We start from the raw sequence: 17,412 nt of genomic DNA on the forward strand, positions 1-17,412 counted from the left end.
GGAAGCGGCGTCTCAGGCTGGTTTCCCTCTGCGCTTGGTGTGTGTTTCAGGTGGGCACTCACATTTGCTTTCAGGTCTCCACGTGAAGGATGCACAATCAGGTTGGAGCCAAGAAGCCTCCGTGGGCAGAGTGACTGCCCTGTGCTCTCAGATCTCACACTTTTTCAGCATGGGTGGACTTCAAGTTTCCCAGCCTTGATGTGTTGAGTTATTTTGACACTTTCTCACTAATATAATCCGTGGGTATCTCCAAATTAAAGCCAGAGCTCTGAACTCTGCAGATAATGTGTTTTGAAATCATAAAAACACATACATTAGTTTTTTGGTCATCTGGTCTATTTTCTGCCAATACAAGATTGCTTTCAACTGCATCGTCTCCTGGGTTGTGTCAAACTCATTTTTGAAAGATTCAGGAACTGGGTCCTGCTTCCTTGGGAGATTCTTCTTTGGATAAATAAGCCTCACATTAGGCCAGTTCTTCTTCCCACAAAACCTTTCTGTCCAGAGGTCACTGATCACCCTCAGCTTGTACCTCAGTGGTGCTGTGAGCTCTGAGTTAGTGCAAAGGAAGGAGAGAAGGATTCAAACAGGATGTGTGAGAGGTGAGGTAGAGATGTCCTCACCCAGGTGAGATAGAGGTGCCCTCACCCAGGTGAGATGGGGTGCCCTCACCCAGGTGAGATAGAGGTGCCCTCACCCAGGTGAGATAGAGGCGCCCTCAGTCAGCTGAGATAGTGATGCACTCACCCAGGTGAGGTAGAGGTGCCCTCACCCAGGTGAGATAGAGGTGCCCTCATCCAGGTGAGATAGTGATGCACTCACCCAGGTGAGGTAGAGGTGCCCTCACCCAGGTGAGATAGAGGTGCCCTCACCCAGGTGAGATGGGGTGCCCTCATCCAGGTGAGATAGAGGTGCCCTCACCAGGGTGGGCTGCAGGCTACAGGTCACATCCACAGCATGTCTATTCCTCAGGTCCGGGAGAATGAGTCTCAGTTATTTGAATGCATTTCTCCTGATTCTCCCATGTCTAAAATCCCACTGTTTTTTGTTGGCCAGGCTCTCTAGAGATGTGGGGTTCACACTCCCTGTGTTGCATGGCACGCCCACTGCTCCTGGGCTTCTGAATTTCCCAGTGTCATCATCACAGAGGTTGCTCTTGAAGCCTTTGTTGCTTCTGTGATGGGTGGTACCTTCCTGGCGGTGCCATTCTGGAACAAGCAGACCCATCAAGAGGCATCTGAGGAGCTCTATGCCCCCTCACGTCTGGTCATTTCAGTGCACTCCGCCACGTTAGGGTTGTGAAGGTGAGTTTCAGAGAGGGCCTCCTGTCCCCAAAGAGCCGTTCAGCTCATCTAAAATTTCACTCCTTTAAAGCTACCTCTACTCTGAAGACATTTATGTCAGAGTCTCAGCGAGAAAGCGAATCTGCTCCCTGGAGTAGCAAGGCTTTACCCTACATGGTCCTGCTGAGCTGGGACCCAGGGATCTGGGGAAGGTGTATTTGTTTCCTATGGCTGCTGTAACAAATGACCACAGGCTTAGTGGCTTAAACCACACAGATATATAGATATTACTTATAGTTCTGGAGTTCAGATGTCAGCAATGGGTCTCACTGGGCTACAGTCAAGGTGTCAAACAGGCTGCTATTTACAGTTGCAAATGGGCGTGACAGTCGTGTCAGACCCATCAAACCCCCTCTCAGCAACACTCTCCACTGTGCCTCTGGTCTCCTCCAGCTCCTCCATCCAGCCTAGCGCGGGGAGAGGTGGGGGTCCACGGAGGAGCTGGTCCCCTAGGAAATCAGCCTGGTGGCACTGTTCCCAAATAACCCAGTGGGTCCAAGTTCTGCGATGACACCCAAGTGCGTTATCTCACCAGAGAACTGGAGGTGAAGATCGAGTTCGGCCTGTATCAGGCATCAGGCCCCCATATCTGGCTACTTTAAAGGCTGAGTCCCCGAAGCCCCATGGGTTGGTGACTGTCTATTTCCAAGACGCAGCTGCTGCTTCCCCACAAGGATGGGCGGCATTTCCATTCAGGGTAAACTGAATCCAAGAGTTGTGAGCCTCATAATTACCAGCAAAAGCAATTTCATGGGAGACTTTATGAGATACTTTAGATAAATATGATCTATCCTCTGCTCATTGGCTTTGAATCTGGGAAAGTACATTTCTTACAGATGCTTGAACAATGGACTCTGAACATGGACTTTCTAAAAGTCGGAATCATCTCAGACGTTTTTGTGCTTGTTCTATAGTTTGACATAATGCACAAATAAATTATTATTAAAGTGGTGCCAGGTATTTATCTTTCAACCAGTAAATGTGAAAGAAAGACATAAGCCCCTGGTTACAAATATATCTGAAAACACTAGCAATAGAAAATGAGATACAGTGAATGCTTTGGAAAAGTATTTTCATTTTTTTTCAAAGTTGCAAAATAATTCCTGGGTTAATTTTTAACAAGTTTATATTTAATTAAACTCAACAAATTATTATTTATAGTACATTTTAATATCTTAAATTATATTATATATTACTATATGTAATGTATGTTATTTAATTATATTAATATTATACAGGCAGACCTTGGAGATACTGTGGATTTGGTTCCAGGCTACCACAACAAAGCAAATATCACAATAAAGTGAATCACACGAAAGTTTGGTTTCCCAGTGCCCATGAAAGTTAAGTCTATGTAGGCTTTGTTATATTGTAGTCTATTAAGTGTGCAAAAGCATTCTGTCTAAAAAAACAATATACGTACCTTAATTTTAAAAATACTTTATTGGTAAAAAATGCTAACCATCACTTGAGTCTTCAGCAAGTCACAGTAACATCAAAGATCACTGATCACATATCACCATGACAAACATAATACTAATGAAAATGTTTGAAATGTTATGAGAATTACCAAAACGTGACACAAAGACATGAAGTGAGCAAACACTGTTGAAAAATGGCGCTGATAGACTTGCTCGAAGTAGGGCTGCCCACAAACCTTCCATTTGTGAAAAACGCAGTATTTTTGAAGTGCAATACAATTAGGTATGCCTGTACAATTATATTTAAAATTATACTAGATTAAGTTTTTAAATTATGAAGTGCCTGTATATCTGTGTATCTGACCTGAGGGTCTGCCTATAAGGAGCTGTGCTACACGGTAGAGGTCACTCTACAGACACAATACATAGACAGACGCCCGCAGCTGTGCATCACATCTGTGTATAGAGAGAGGTTGTAGGAAGCATGTGGATGGGAGCCACTTGGTTGGGTAGAAACGACACAGCCACTTGTCCTGGGAGTGTGGGGTCCCGTAGGGGAGCCGAAGCAGGACAAAAGCGAAGGTAGCGCCAGGGAGAATGGGGTCTCCTGATCCTGGGGGTGCAAACCACGTGGGGAGCAGGTTGTCTGCCGGAGGTGGAATTTGAGCTGGGCCCTCAGGCTGACATGGCCTCAGGGAGCAACGATGGGTAGGGAGGATGTTTCCAGGTGGGAGAAACACGAGGCAGAAAGACTTGCACAAAAGCCCATGGATGTGCAGGAGCGCAGCAAGGAAGCTGCCTCATCCTTCAGAAGTCATGGCTGGTTTAAAGAACCCTTTTCCATCTGGGGTTGAAATGCTTACTGTGGCTAGTACAGCAATTTAACTCTTTATCCCTGTTAGCTGTCACATTGACGATGATGCCTATTTATTTAGGGTTGACCTGTGCCAGCAAACGTATCCTGCCACAACGTAAAGCAAACATATCCTGCTTTCTGCACCCACGAAGTATTCTTTCTGGCTTTTGTAAAGTCCGATTGACCTCTGGCCTCCTATTTTCCCAGTATGTACTTCTGTGTGCCTGATGCTGGTGTCAGTGAGCTTGTACTTCGCTGAAGTTGAACGAAGCTGTGTTGGTCACCTCCCCAGATGGCATCATTCAGGTCATGTGAGCATCTGAGGGGAGGACCTCAGTGATAAGATCATAGCCTCAACCACAGATGGCAGGGATGCCTCCGAAAAGGCCTACCATTTTATCTCTGCAGATCTACCCTTGAGCTACTTAAGGCTACCAAGACATGTCCTGGCAAACCTTTGTCGTTTTCTCCTATAAACTAAGCATAAATTCCGTGGGAGATGACAGATGACTTCATATACCATGCAAGCAAGCCCAGACAATAGCTTTAGCCATGACTGATCGCCTCGCTGTAACCCACTTTATGTTAAATGCATTCTTGCTGTTCAATTCCACCCCTGTAATTCTGTTCTTCTGCATTCCCCGGCCCTCTGCAGACTAACCAGGTTCCTTCAGTAATGATTTCTTTTCTATTGTATTGTTTTCTGCATAATCAAGTCGGTAGGTGGGGGTCTGGGTGACACGGCCATCTGTCAAGTTCATTTGCTCTGAAAATGCAAGAAATAATGGTCTCTACAACTTGGGGCTATCCGTTATCGGGGAAGAATATCAGCTTCTACCCCGTACTATCTCCTCATCTCTCCAAATTGTGTTTCTCCTTTCAATAAGATGCACGTACACTTCCTCCTACATGACGGGCTGTTGACGTGTTTTGGTTCCTTTTGTGGGAGGAGACGTAGTGTTTTGCCGACCACTTGTCCACCCTATCTTGCAATTTATTCAGGAATCCAATTAAGAGAAACACCACTGTCCAGCCTAATGGGCCTGTCGTTAAAGACTCTGCCACTGCCTGGACCCTCTGAGTTCCTTCCTCTTGGCTTCCCTGATGGGACACCCGCTCCCTCAAATGTGCCGATGCACAAGCGTTAGGGAGATGGTGCCACTGAGGGAGGGAAGCCAGTATTCACGTCCCTTCTCAAAACATTAGAAGCTGGTAAACTCACTTTATCAAATTTACTGAAGTCGAACACTGGTACCTACCCAGACTGAGAAGGGTGAGCCATGTGAAGCAGAAGGGGGCTTTGGGGGAAATCTAGTGCTATTTTTTCCCCTTTAAAGGAACAAGAGTCATTCATGAAAAAAATTATAAATTTCTTCTCTAAAAAGGCATGGAGACGTGGAGAAGGTTAAAAGCTGATAATGGGAGAGAAAACTTAGAGCCAATGAATGCTCCTCAATTAAAATATCATGCTCAAAGGTTATTGTCAATAATGGGGACACACTTAATATGTTTTGTAACATTTTTGATGTCTCTGAATTCTGTCCAGAGAGAAGTAGGACAAACTGTATTCAGAAGCTCCTTCCAAATGGCTCCCTTGCCTTGAATTGAGGTACAAAGTCTATGTTCCCACCCCAATGATGTGGTATGTGGTCTCTTCCTCAGTGTTGATGGGGGACGGCTAGCATGCCCTCCACAGCTGGAGGACCTGGATCAGCACCTCCCCTGTGCTGCAGGGCAGGGGTCCGTGCTCAAGGAGGGGTCTTGTGAGGGAGCTCAGGGTGGCACTTGAGTCCAGGTTCTCCAGAGAAAGAACCAGTAGGAGAATGTCTGTCTGTCTGTCTGCCTGTCTATCTATCATCTATCTATTGAGAGAAAGACACTATAAGGAATTGGCTCACATGCTTCTGGAGGCTGGGAGGTCCCCAGATCTGCCATCTGCAAGCTGAAGACCTAGGAGAGTTGGTGGTGTGACTCCAGTCCGAGGTCAAAGGCAGGAAAAGACCATGACTCAGCTCCAAGACAGTCGAGCAGAGAGAGAATTCTTTCTTGCTCTTCCTTTTGTTCTATTCAAGCTTCCAACAGATTGGCTGAGGCCCACCCACTTTGGGGGAGGACTATTTGTTTTACTCAGTCCAGCAAATCAAACGTTAATCTCACTGGAAGCAGCCTCACGGACACACGTGGAATAGTGCGTAAATTGAATATCTGGGTGCTCTGGGCCCCGGCGAGTTGACAGAGAAGAGTGACCATCACGGATGACACTGCCCTGGTTTATCTCCATACAGAATTCCCAGGAGAACTCTCAGAATAGGAGCACTTTAGGGACCCCCACCGTGATGCAGGGAGTTTGTTTTAGCCCCTTCTTAGCTGAATAACTGCTATGGAGAGCAGGGAAGTGGTGGAGAGCTTGTGCACATCAGGGCTGCAGGCACCTTCTTGGGGAGGAGGATTGGTGGTCTGGAGAAAGGCCGTCCCTCCCTCTGAGTTGAACCCGTGGTAACTCGGCCCTTTGTGGGGAGGCCAGGCTGTCCTGCTCTCTTCAGGGCTTAAACAAGGCACCCTGGCCAAGGCGTCCCTTTATACAGACAAGTGACAAGCCGGTCTTGCTATAAGAATCCATCCTCCTTAAAAATCCAAGCTTCAGCTCAAAGCAATGTAACTCAGAAGACATCTTTGGCTAGTAGTCAATCCTTCAAGGGAACATGAAATAGTTTTTCCATGAAGTGCCTTTTGTGAAGTGTTTTATACACACTTGAAGTCATTCTTTCTGAATTTTAATAGTCCTAATCCAATAACAATTGAGTTAACTAATTTCAATTATTTTTTCCAAAATTGAAAGTCACTCAGAAAGACTGGCTACTTTCAGCATTGACTTTAGGAAGAGCAGTGGGGAAAACAGCTCACAGGAGAGGGGCAACTCCTGACAACAGACCCACGTTGGAAGCTTTGCATTGAAGTCACAGTGCGTGTTACACATTAGCTGCATTAACTTGATATATGTGTTATTCTGGGGTTCTTATAATTTGGCCTTAAATGAGCTGCTCAGCTCATTTATTAGCCAGGCTCTTTTAGATGTTTTATTGCCCTTAATTTGTACTAATGATAAATATTATCCCAGGAATTTTAAACTATTTAAAGATGAGGTCAAGGTCATGAATAGACATGAATCTCTTGCTCAGTTGAGTTGGGACCTGAAGAGAGATATAGCTGTAAAATCCTCTAAAGTAACAGCTGCGTGTCAGATGGGTCTTGCCAAAACATCTCCCCCTGTGAGCGGAGGAGCCCTTTGGAAAGACATGTGTTGTTCATCTAGAATATTCCTCTGCTCTCTCATGGCTTCCAAAAGACCCTCCTTTGGATTTCAACATATTCCTTTAGTTCGGAAAGTGCACTTGTTAATGGGAAAATATTTACATAAAAAGTACAAAAGGGAACACAAACACTGATGATTTCCAAATGCATTTCAAGCTGAAGACACACCTCATGTCTTGCAAAAGAAAATACAAGATCCGAAATTGTATGCCTCCAGAACTCTGGGGGAAAAAGTGGCTGGCACCAAAAAAGTTGTGACGTTTAAGATTCCTCAAACCTTCCCTCCAAGCCTGACAGAAGGAATCAACCAGATCATTTATCAGCGTGGATGATTAACCCGCCCCCGTTTTCCTCAGCGCTGTGTGATCTTGCCTTTTGGTCTCCTTGCGTCTGCACATGATTGACAGATACGGACATATGTTTAGGCAACTTACCTTGATGGACTTCACTTCCTCTTTATCATTCGGGAAATGCTCAACTCAGACGGCAATAAATTGTGGAAAAATAACATCAGTTAAATATCTTGTTAGTAAACCTCTCTCCCTTCTCAGCCCCTGCTTGTCCTCTCTCACCTACTTCTCCTTTTCCTCCTTTGTGTCCTTCTCTTTGGTGTGGTGGACCCTGTGCAGACCCCCTGTGGACTCGAGGTATTTGTTAATTACCCAGTACCACTCTCTGCCAACTCCAATCACTAATTGCTCCAAGTTTCCTCCAGCCTCTGTTGGTCTCCTGCTCCCAGGAGCTTTCCAGCTCTCCTTTCATCCTTTCTCTTTTCTTATTCTTTCCCAAAGGACTTGGAATTGCCTTTGCAAAGAGATGTGGGCCCAGCCCCTGTGTCCTTCCCCGAGGGTAGGCAGGAGATACGGCGTGTCTATAACTCAATACTCTGCAGTCCACGCAGCCAGACCACAGACCCTCGGACGCACAGCACATCTGCTTATCCTCTGCAAGGGTCCAGAGACTTCCGCTGAGACCCCCTGAATCCTCACCATGGGTGGTTCTGGGGCTTCCTGTAGAAAGAGCCGAGGATGGGAAATGCCTGGAGGGGTAGCGTGTTGCTTGGTGCCAGCCTAACACCAATGCAAAGTCGAGAGACGGGCTCAACGGGCAGTGTGAGGATAATCGCCCCAGAGTCACCAGAACCCACCTCGTAAATCTACTTTCCATCTATAAGAATATCCATCCTCCCTGTCACACCCCAGGTCCTCTTTCTGTTCTAGCCATTCTCTGTTTATCTGACACTTAGGGGTAGATATTCATCGGCTGACTACAGGAATTTTTAACCTGAACTTTATAAATAGTTGAAAATAGGAGAAAACCTCAGTGGACATTTCTTTCAGGGTTCCCAATAGGCCTGAGTGCCGCCTCTGCCTTTCTCCACTCCCCCCACAGAGGACACCGCCTCTCCAGAGCGAACATTGAAAAGATAATAGAAACATGGCCCCTCTTCCCGGCATGCACTGTACACATTGTATGGGTGGACTTTTCATGTAGGGAGGTTAGTGGACTGAATAGTGACCCTCCCCCAAAGATATGCCCAACAGGAACCTCGAAGGTGACCTTATTTGGAAAAAGAGTCTTTCCAGCTATAATTAAGGATCCTGAGCTGAGATCATTGAAAAGGAAGCTGGGTTTAGATCCCCAGTCTGTAGTATTCACACTTGGGCTTTGAAGGTCACGGTGGAGAAGGTTCCATGGAACACCATTCCTGGAGATGGGCATGGGTGGACACCATTCCCAAGGGACAGGCAATGGCCTCTGTTGACATCAGTTCATCAAAAGGGAGATTTGAGACACAGACACACAGAGAAGAAAACCACGTGGAAGACAGAGGCAAACATGGAGTGATGCAGCCACCAATGCAGGAGCACCTGGAGAGCCCAGAGACTGGGAGAGGCAAAGAAGGATCTTCCTCTAGAAACTTCGGAGGGAGGGCAGCCCTGCTGATACCTTGGTTTCAGACCTCTGGCCCCAAGATCTGTGAAAGAATAAATTCCCGCTGATTTAAATCACTTGGTATGGGGTGATGTGTTATGGCAGCCACAGGAGGCTAGTACAGCATAGCTATCCACAGTCAGCTGGCAGTCAACGGTTATCTCTTAGACTCATCTTTGTCATTATAAATATGGAAAATCTGTAAAGACTAAAGTCTCACATACTAGGAACAGCGCAGCCTTACTGATAGGATTACAATTTGCAGAACAGTGTCTAGGTCTCCCCTGTAAACCTGATTCGGTAGATGCCCAGGTGGTGGCTCAGCGTCCTGCTCCTGAGGGTCTCCTGACTTCTGCATCTGAGTCTTTCAAGAGTGGCTGGTGGGGATCACCATGAGACAGCAGCTGTCCTCATGAGTTACTGGGTCCTTGTTCTGTGCCGCAGCCCTTGTGACTCCCCCACATACACAGACACACCCTCCCACTGCCCGTACCTGCTTAACCCCCTCATGCTATGTTTCTGAGTCTGTCCACGTTGGGAGTCTGGGCCAGGTGACCATCCTAGCTGCATGGAGACCTCTGCACCGGGTCGGGGAACTCTCTAGAAGAATGGAATTGTACCCTAACAAGAAAAGTAGGCTCTGGAGACACACCAACTGAAAGACACAAACCCTGGACACCTGCACTTTGTGAGGGATGCCCCCCACCCCTGCCCTAGCCAGCAGCGCTGTTTCCTGAATCCAGGCCAGCACCAGCCCGGGCTGTGCACCCCCAGCCTGGCCCGTAGAAACTCCAGTTTCTCCTGCTTTCTGGAAACCTTTACCTCTGAAGGAAACAAAGATAATTGTGCATCTGTTTCCTGCCGCACAAAGCTATCATTTATTTATGATGCTCGACCAGGTTGGCAGAGATGCAGTCTCCATGGCCAAGTCAGAGCGGAGGCCTTCGTCTGACACATTAACAGGCTGATGCCCTTCGGTGCAAGTGACACGTGGCCACCCTGCTTTTCACACTTCGACCTCATTCCGGGAAGGGGAACCTGCAGCAAGAAGACGGCAAAGGGTGCAAAAATCAAAGTTACTGGGAGGACTTTCCGAATCCCATGGGTGGCAGGTTGTACTTAGATCTGAAGGAAAGTAACTGAAACAGAGACTTTCCCTTTCACAGCAAAGGCACGGATTTTCCCTGAGCTGCTCTTAATCGGGAAGGCCAGAGCAATAGTTTTGAGCAGGAGGCTTTCAAGCTGGGTCAACTTGATCTGTAAACCCGAGATCCACATCGTTGACCTTGAACTTTATGTGGTGTATTTCATGGACCCTCACTGCACCAGCTTCCTTTCACCTGCTTCTGGAGCTAAAACTGACCAAGACCAGATTCACTGACCAAACGGAGCTGAAGCCTGAATGTAGACACCCCTGGGAGGGCCCCTAGACAAGGGGACCCTGAATGCAAAGAGTCCCTCCAGATTTCCTTGGAAGGGATGAGGAGCCCAGGCTGGGAGGGGTAACAGTGGTTAGAATCAGGGAAGACTAGACAGAAAGTAGATGCTGTGGGTTTCGGGGAACTCTATTTCCCAGTTCCGTCAAGGACTAGCCTTGCTTACTTTCCTCCCCTGACCCTGTACGCTGTCAAACTACAGGGAGATGCACCACCCATGAGAAGGTCCTGGCATCTGGCCTCCACTGTCCACAAGGGGAACTTTGAGAGGCCTACCAGAAGTGATCATTGGTCTTACTGTGCTTAGCGGAGTTACAAAATTTAAATACTTGAGTGGTTTAATGTATCCTATTTAAATATATACTCAGAATTCTTGAGATTTTGATAGTGTTGGGTAGATTTCTTACCTTATAACTCTAAAAGTCCTTTGCTCGTAATTTTATAAAACATATATAGAAGATTTTCATCCGTACAGCTGTGGGCATCTCAGCTTGGTCCTCACCTATATCAGAAGACTCACAGTTTCCATGTGAACAGCGGCCGCTCTGTGCTACTGAGACTTCACATCACGCTGTGATGTCACTATTGCATTCGGACTATGCAAAGCTGTTTAACTCCAGAGGCGACCAAGGGTCAGGGCCACATGGCCTGAGGGTCTCCTGCAAGGAGTCAGGCGAGGCACACTTTGGAGGGTTCTCACCAGTCTGCATGTTTGATGGGAAACCTTAATCCCAAGCCCCATCTGTGTGTGACCTCCAGGGGAACTGTCCCCGTCATCATGCACTAGTCCAGAGCCAGCTCAGCAAATGGACTGGAACACAGAGATTTTACCAACAGCGTAAGGTCTGTTTAAAGCAGATTTTAATAGTAAACACAGACCGACATCCCCAGTCTTGACAGAAGGAAGCTTTGTTTATCCACATATTTATTGAATGGTAGACAACTGTTCTTCGCTGCCCCGTTTCAGGCACCATTGGAACCGACTTCCGGATGATGGGCGAGACTATCTCCTCTAAGACAAGGGCCAGAGATGAATCCAAAGGATGGAGATGGTCTTACACTGAGCTGCAGCATCTGCCATCGGAGGGTCACTGATGCAGCTCCTGGTACCTGGGCTTCCCAGGGGCTGGGGCTGTCCTGCTGCTCAGAATCTGTCCAACCCAGTAGGATCCGCCCCACATAGCAGGAAGGAGATGCAAAGTCGCGAAAGACAGCGCACTTTGAACCATGAAGATGCCCCTTCCAGCAAGGTGGGTGCAGGACAGCTGGAAGGAGGGCAGCCAACCGCGTCTCCTACCTGGGAATCATGCCGTTCTGCACACTTGCCTGGATCTGAGATTAGCCTCCCATATTTGGGCTGCAGGAGGAAGGCGGATGGTTGTCAGACACCCCCCGGTGCACATGGGTCTGAACCACTGTCACTGACTCTCCTGGGCAGCCACGGTGGACAATAAGGTCTCGGATTGGGCCGAACAGTGACGGCAAAACTAGGGACATCGATCTGGGTGAGAACACCAGACACCGGTTGGCGGTGTGAGTTCTGCTGTCCGTCCTGCGCACCAGGGGAGGGAGCTTCACACACTGACCGCACGCCAGCCCCCGAAGGACAAGGAGCAGCTGCCATTGGAGGTGTCCCTGTGGGCGGCTGCGGCGTCCCTGGACAGCTGTTCATCCACAGCAGGACCATTGCTTGGGCCTGGCCTCACCTCTTCTTGGTGGTATGTTGTGATTGTTGCAGCCACCGGGAAAGTCCACCAGGAAGCTGAGCGTGGGCCTCGGCTCAAGAGGCCTTCAGAGCTGGGATTGTGATGGTGGAGTGTGGTGTCTTGTGTCAGATCTCTAGAGTATGGGAGATGGAAAACATGCTGCTTTTAATCCATCCATTTTGAAACCAACGGTTTCTCGTGTGGAATTGCTAATGACTTGGGGATCCTATCCTTTGGGAGGCGAAGGATTATCATCTGAGCATCTGCTAAAACAGGCTGGGTGGAAACAGCGGGCCTGGGGGGAGGGCTGGCCTGCTTGTTTAACACACCAGGCTTTTGTCTGCTTATCACTGATTTTATTTTGTGCTTCCAGAGACTTTCTTCACTCTGAGTTTATCAATAAAAAGATCATCAGTCAAATCCGAAGTGGCACCAACATCCACGGTGAGTAATGGGCACCGAGGAGACCATGGGGAACCCCAGCCCCAGCACCTGGGGACTCAGGAGCCATTGATCTTGCCAGGTTAAATCACGTCAAGTCAGCAACTTCACGGGCTCCACTCTAGGGGTGCTTTCTAAGAATAATACGGCCATTTATAAACCAAGACACCTTCCACTGTTTTCTTTTTTCACCTTCTTTATAAAAGGCTGAGCCTCGTGGGGACCGTCCGTGGAAGCTGGAAAGAGGTCCCTCAGAAAACCACACACTCATCCATTTGGCATCCAGCGCGGCAGCACTTCTAGCCATTTAGGGCAGGCAAAGCTTTGCTTTGTATTTGTACAGTGTCTTCCTCCAAATATTTTGCTGAAGCCTCATTTATCCTCAGACATCTCTCGACGCATAAGAAGGAAGGGAAGCTGTGCAGGTGGTGGAGGTGGTAAGGTGTTTTCTCGGGGAGGACGGGGGCGCCGGAAGAGGTCAAGGGCCTTCCCGACATCAGGATACTGCACAGCTCGGGATACAATCTACCTTCCGCACTGCAGCTTAGTGGTTAGGATATGTCCATGTACCATTTCTAATAGGTCAGCAATTGTTACCCTGTGCAGGGAACCTGTTCCAGGCACTATTGAAAGCACAGCTTAAGCGTTGAGATGTGTGTGCCCCTCTGATGAGGAATGACTCTGTCCCCATGCTTGGCCCGTGATGGGTACCTAATGAGTATTTGTTGAATTCAACTCAACTTTACTTTGGAAACCCATGGTGTGTAGTACACAGAGAATACCCCATATCTCCTTTCTGCTCTTCTCTTATATTATAGTTGGAAGAACAGATCAAAACATCGAAATAGAAATGCCAGAACTCTACATAAGTGATGCAGACCAAGAGCGTAGGAAGGCCCAGATGAAACGTGGTCACTGGGGGTTGGATGGGGCAGACGCTGCAGGGAGCCAGGATCCAGCTTGACTACAGATAAAAGAAAGAGGATGCAGGTGATTGGAGGAAGTACAGGCAGCTAGGCAAGGGTGATGTTCCCCAGGGCAAGCTGGTTTTGGAGAAACGGTGGATTTATTTAATGACTTGAAGTTTGAGAAAGACATCTAAGTGGAGAAACCCAATCGGAAATTGGAACCACAGGATGCCTGATCTGGGCATCTGGGGAGAGGCCTGAGTTGGAGCTGCATCCCCAGAGGAGACAGTTGTGTTCCTGTAAGTAGGTGACCTCTGAATCAGAAGCACCAGGAAGAAATGGGCAGGTAGGACCCTGAGTCTTGAGCATCACATCAGAAAAAAGGACTAGCAAGTATACTGTTTGCATGTGCTATGTTTGATGTTAGCACAACTTGAGACACTGCAAAGTCATAATCAATAACAAATCAGCAAGAAAACCAATTCTTAAATAACGTCTCAGAATTAATGTTTTCCCATATAAGAACAACCACCAGTCATGGTGGAATGAATGATTCTTTTTATGACAGCAACAAAAACGATAAAATACCTAAGAATGGTTTCAGTACAACCAAAACTGGTAACAGATTTACTGAAGCGTGTTTAAAATGTTTGAACACATGGGAAACGTGCTGTATATCCTTGCGGGTGGACGGCTCTGCCCCTGGAGATCACGCAGGGCCCCAGGGCCTTCTTCCCCGGGCTGGGTGTGTGACTCCACCATCCTGCAGGGCGTGGTGGAGGCCAGCCCTCCAGTCTCCCAGGCCGTCTCTGGGAAGGGGAGATGGGGGCAGAGCAGCAGTTTTGACGGTGGGGGTACCACCTGGAAATCACCTTTCTCACGTCTGCTCAGATCCCATCACCCCACATCGAGTCAGCTGCAAAGGCCCCCGGAAGTGTGGTGGCCACCTCCAACCCAGGGGGCGGGAGCTTCTCTCGTTAGAGGAAGAAGGAGAAATTGATAATGGGGAACACAAGCTCCCTCCAATTGTCTGTATGTTTAATGCAATTCTACCTCCAATGCAAGCTAAGAACCTGGCATCATATTGATACTTCTAACGGGGACCTGGAAGAATAAACATGTAAGAATGGCCAAGGAACTGCTTCAAGAAGCAATGACTTAGACTTATATATACTACCAAATGTGAAATAGATAGCTAGTGGGAAGCAGCTGCATAGCACAGGGAGAACGCCTTGATGCTTTGTGACCACATAGAGGGGTGGGATAGGGAGGGTGGGAGGGAGACACAAGGGGGAGGGGATATGGGGATATATGTATATGTATAGCTGATTCACTTTGCTATAAAGCAGAAACTAACACACAATTGTAAAGCAATTATATTCCAATAAAGATGTTAAAAAAAATAAAAATAAAAAGAAGCAATGACTGAAGATCTACCTTACCGAACATACTTGGTACCAAACATACCAAAGCCTATGATACTGGTAAAGATTAGACAGAAAGATAAATGGAACAAATTAGGAAGTCAAGACATGGATACACATCAAATGAAAAATATATATAATACCTAGTGATGCAGTGACACACACACAGAGACCCACGGAGAGATGGAGAGAAGAGGAAGACAGAGATGCAGAGACAGAGAGAGTGAAAGAGAGGGAGGGGAGGAGACTGGTTCATGTCCCCAGTTTATCATATGTGACACCCCCAAAATACAGTGGGATTTACGGCAAGAAAAGTATGTACATATATATATATATATATATATATATATATATATATATATATATATATATATCTCCCTATAGCTTATATATATCCTTCTACATAATCTTACATATCCTTCTATATAATCTTATGTATCCGTCTATATAATCAGTCTTTCTCCATTGATTTGAAATGCCTTTTGTCTTATACTTATTTCATATATATTTCACACATATGTGTATATGTTCCCTATTTCTTATATATGTATTATATATATTGAAATATATATATATTTCATATCAGTGGAGAAAGACTGATTACACAGAAGGATAATGATTTGAAAAATATTAAATTCTTACCCAAGAGCACAATCCAAAACAAATGCTAAATATAATCAATAAAGATGTGCAAGTTAACAAATACAACTGTAACAGCATGGCGGAAAGGAAGGGCACTGGTGTGAGTACTGCCCACCTGACAGGGGCCTCGGGGGCATCAAAGGCAGTGAACCAGGGCTGGTGGCACAGTGGGCAGCGTGCACTCTGGGCCAGGACACCGAGGCCTTGGGGCTCCGAACGCAGCAACTATGCTGGTGTAGATTTATCACAAAGAAACAACCCCACTGGAACCTTAAGAGATAAAGGTGACCATGGCGAAACTGTGACTAATAGTAATAATAAGAGCAGTGCCCTGGGCCAGTCAGAGGGAGCAGGCCCCCGGGGTGCTGCTTTCCCTGTGTTTGGGGTGCACTGACTTTGCAGGGCAGAGCTGTAGCACATGTGACCAATGTTGGGTTCAGCGGGGACAAGACAGGTGGTCTGGGTTGACAGGGAAGGCCTTTAGCTGCTGACCTTCAGGAACACCAGCCCCAGGAGGTGTCCCAGGGGAGCCGGGCTGTCAGGCCTACCTCAGGAGTCCCCTTGGGGCGCTGCAGTCAGAAGGAGCGTGTGAGAGGTGATGCCTGAGGCCCAAGGCTGCGGCTCCACGGGGGTGTCCCCTTCTCTCCCGGCTGACCTGGCAGCCCCTCCCTCCTGCTCTCTCTCTCCTGACTCCCCACCCCACCCCAGTTCCAGCACCTCCCTCCTCGGAACATCTTTTGTTGTATCATTTGTGTAGTAAAATGATCGTGTGGCCTGGAAGGCCTCCTGAGAGCAGCATTTCGTGAAGTGGTTACTCCGAGCCCCATGAGGCCAGATGCTTTGAGATCATCTGGTGTCACATAATTTTATCTAAAAGATAAATACATGTAACAGCTTTTTTTTGAGATATTATTGGTGCATCACCACCTTCTCTCATTACTATCCACCTAAAGAGCCTTTTTAGATTTTTTTTAACCTGACTGCTCCCCATTCGTGAAATGTTAACAACACATAATACGGTCCAGCTGTCTTTGTATTGTATGTATATATGTGCTTGATGCCTGAAAAGATTAAGACTTTTGCTCCCTAAGAACCAATGCTCACTCCCTTGGGGCGAGATTGGTAGTATTGGGCTGACATAATTTAGATCCAAGTTTTCCAACTTGCATGCGCACTAGAGCTGCCTTTAAAAATCACCACCCCATCAGGATGCACCAAAAGCATCACGTTCTCCCTGCTTTGGCCGGGCTGGTGCTCCTGGGAGCCCCTCAGGTCTCCCACCTGCAGCCAGAACTGAGAATCCCGCTTCAGTTGTAAGATGGGGCTGGAGCATCCTGGGGTCCAGAAACAGGTTTGGGGTATGTCCGAGGTTGATGGGTTGGCTAGAGTCCCACCTGCTGGGACTCCTTCAAGTTGAGATGGATGAGACCAAAGAAAACCAAGGAGGAGGAGAAAGAGTGGGGACTCTGTTGTTTGTGTCAATATCAAGAAGATACAAAAGTAACTCTTCAGCGACTCAGGGATATTTTTCTTTGCCATAAGCAAAACCCCTTTATCTATGTCACAGAAAGAAGAGGACGTGGGGACAAGAGGCTGGTGCCCTCCTGCTATGCATCTTCCCCGTCCGTGCCTCCCTCCCCATAAGTCGAGCGCCCGTCACAAGAAGGCTGCAGGCAAAGGGGTGTCGGGCCCTGGAAACCTCGTTCATTCTCACCAAACCAAAGCCCTCTTTCAAGGAAACTGCTTTCCTTTATTTCTGTTTCAAGAGAAAGAAAGGAAAAAAAAAAAAGTGCTTATAAAAGAGATGGTGGGGGGAGAGGGGGAAGGGGAGGAGGAGGGGAGGGGAGGGGGAGGGGAGGGGAGGGGAGGGGAGGGGAGGGGAGGGGGAGGGTCCACAGGCAGATCACAGTGCTTTGTCAGTCACTGAAGATGGAAGAAGCGACAGCAGTGTGCTGGCATATTTAGAAGGTTAACTGGAAACATCCAGG

At 47.5% G+C, this 17,412-nt stretch overlaps 1 long non-coding RNA gene across 1 annotated transcript; it reads left to right on the plus strand.

Annotated features, from left to right (window-relative positions):
• Positions 1-799: 799 nt before the first annotated feature.
• Positions 800-3,963, plus strand: LOC309657771. Its single transcript, XR_014261888.1, has 2 exons — positions 800-851; positions 901-3,963. It is a non-coding gene; the product is annotated as an uncharacterized lncRNA (long non-coding RNA).
• Positions 3,964-17,412: the final 13,449 nt, after the last annotated feature.

Source organism: Balaenoptera physalus, assembly GCF_965194825.1.
Source record: "Balaenoptera physalus genome assembly, chromosome: 3".
NCBI lineage: Eukaryota > Metazoa > Chordata > Mammalia > Artiodactyla > Balaenopteridae > Balaenoptera > Balaenoptera physalus.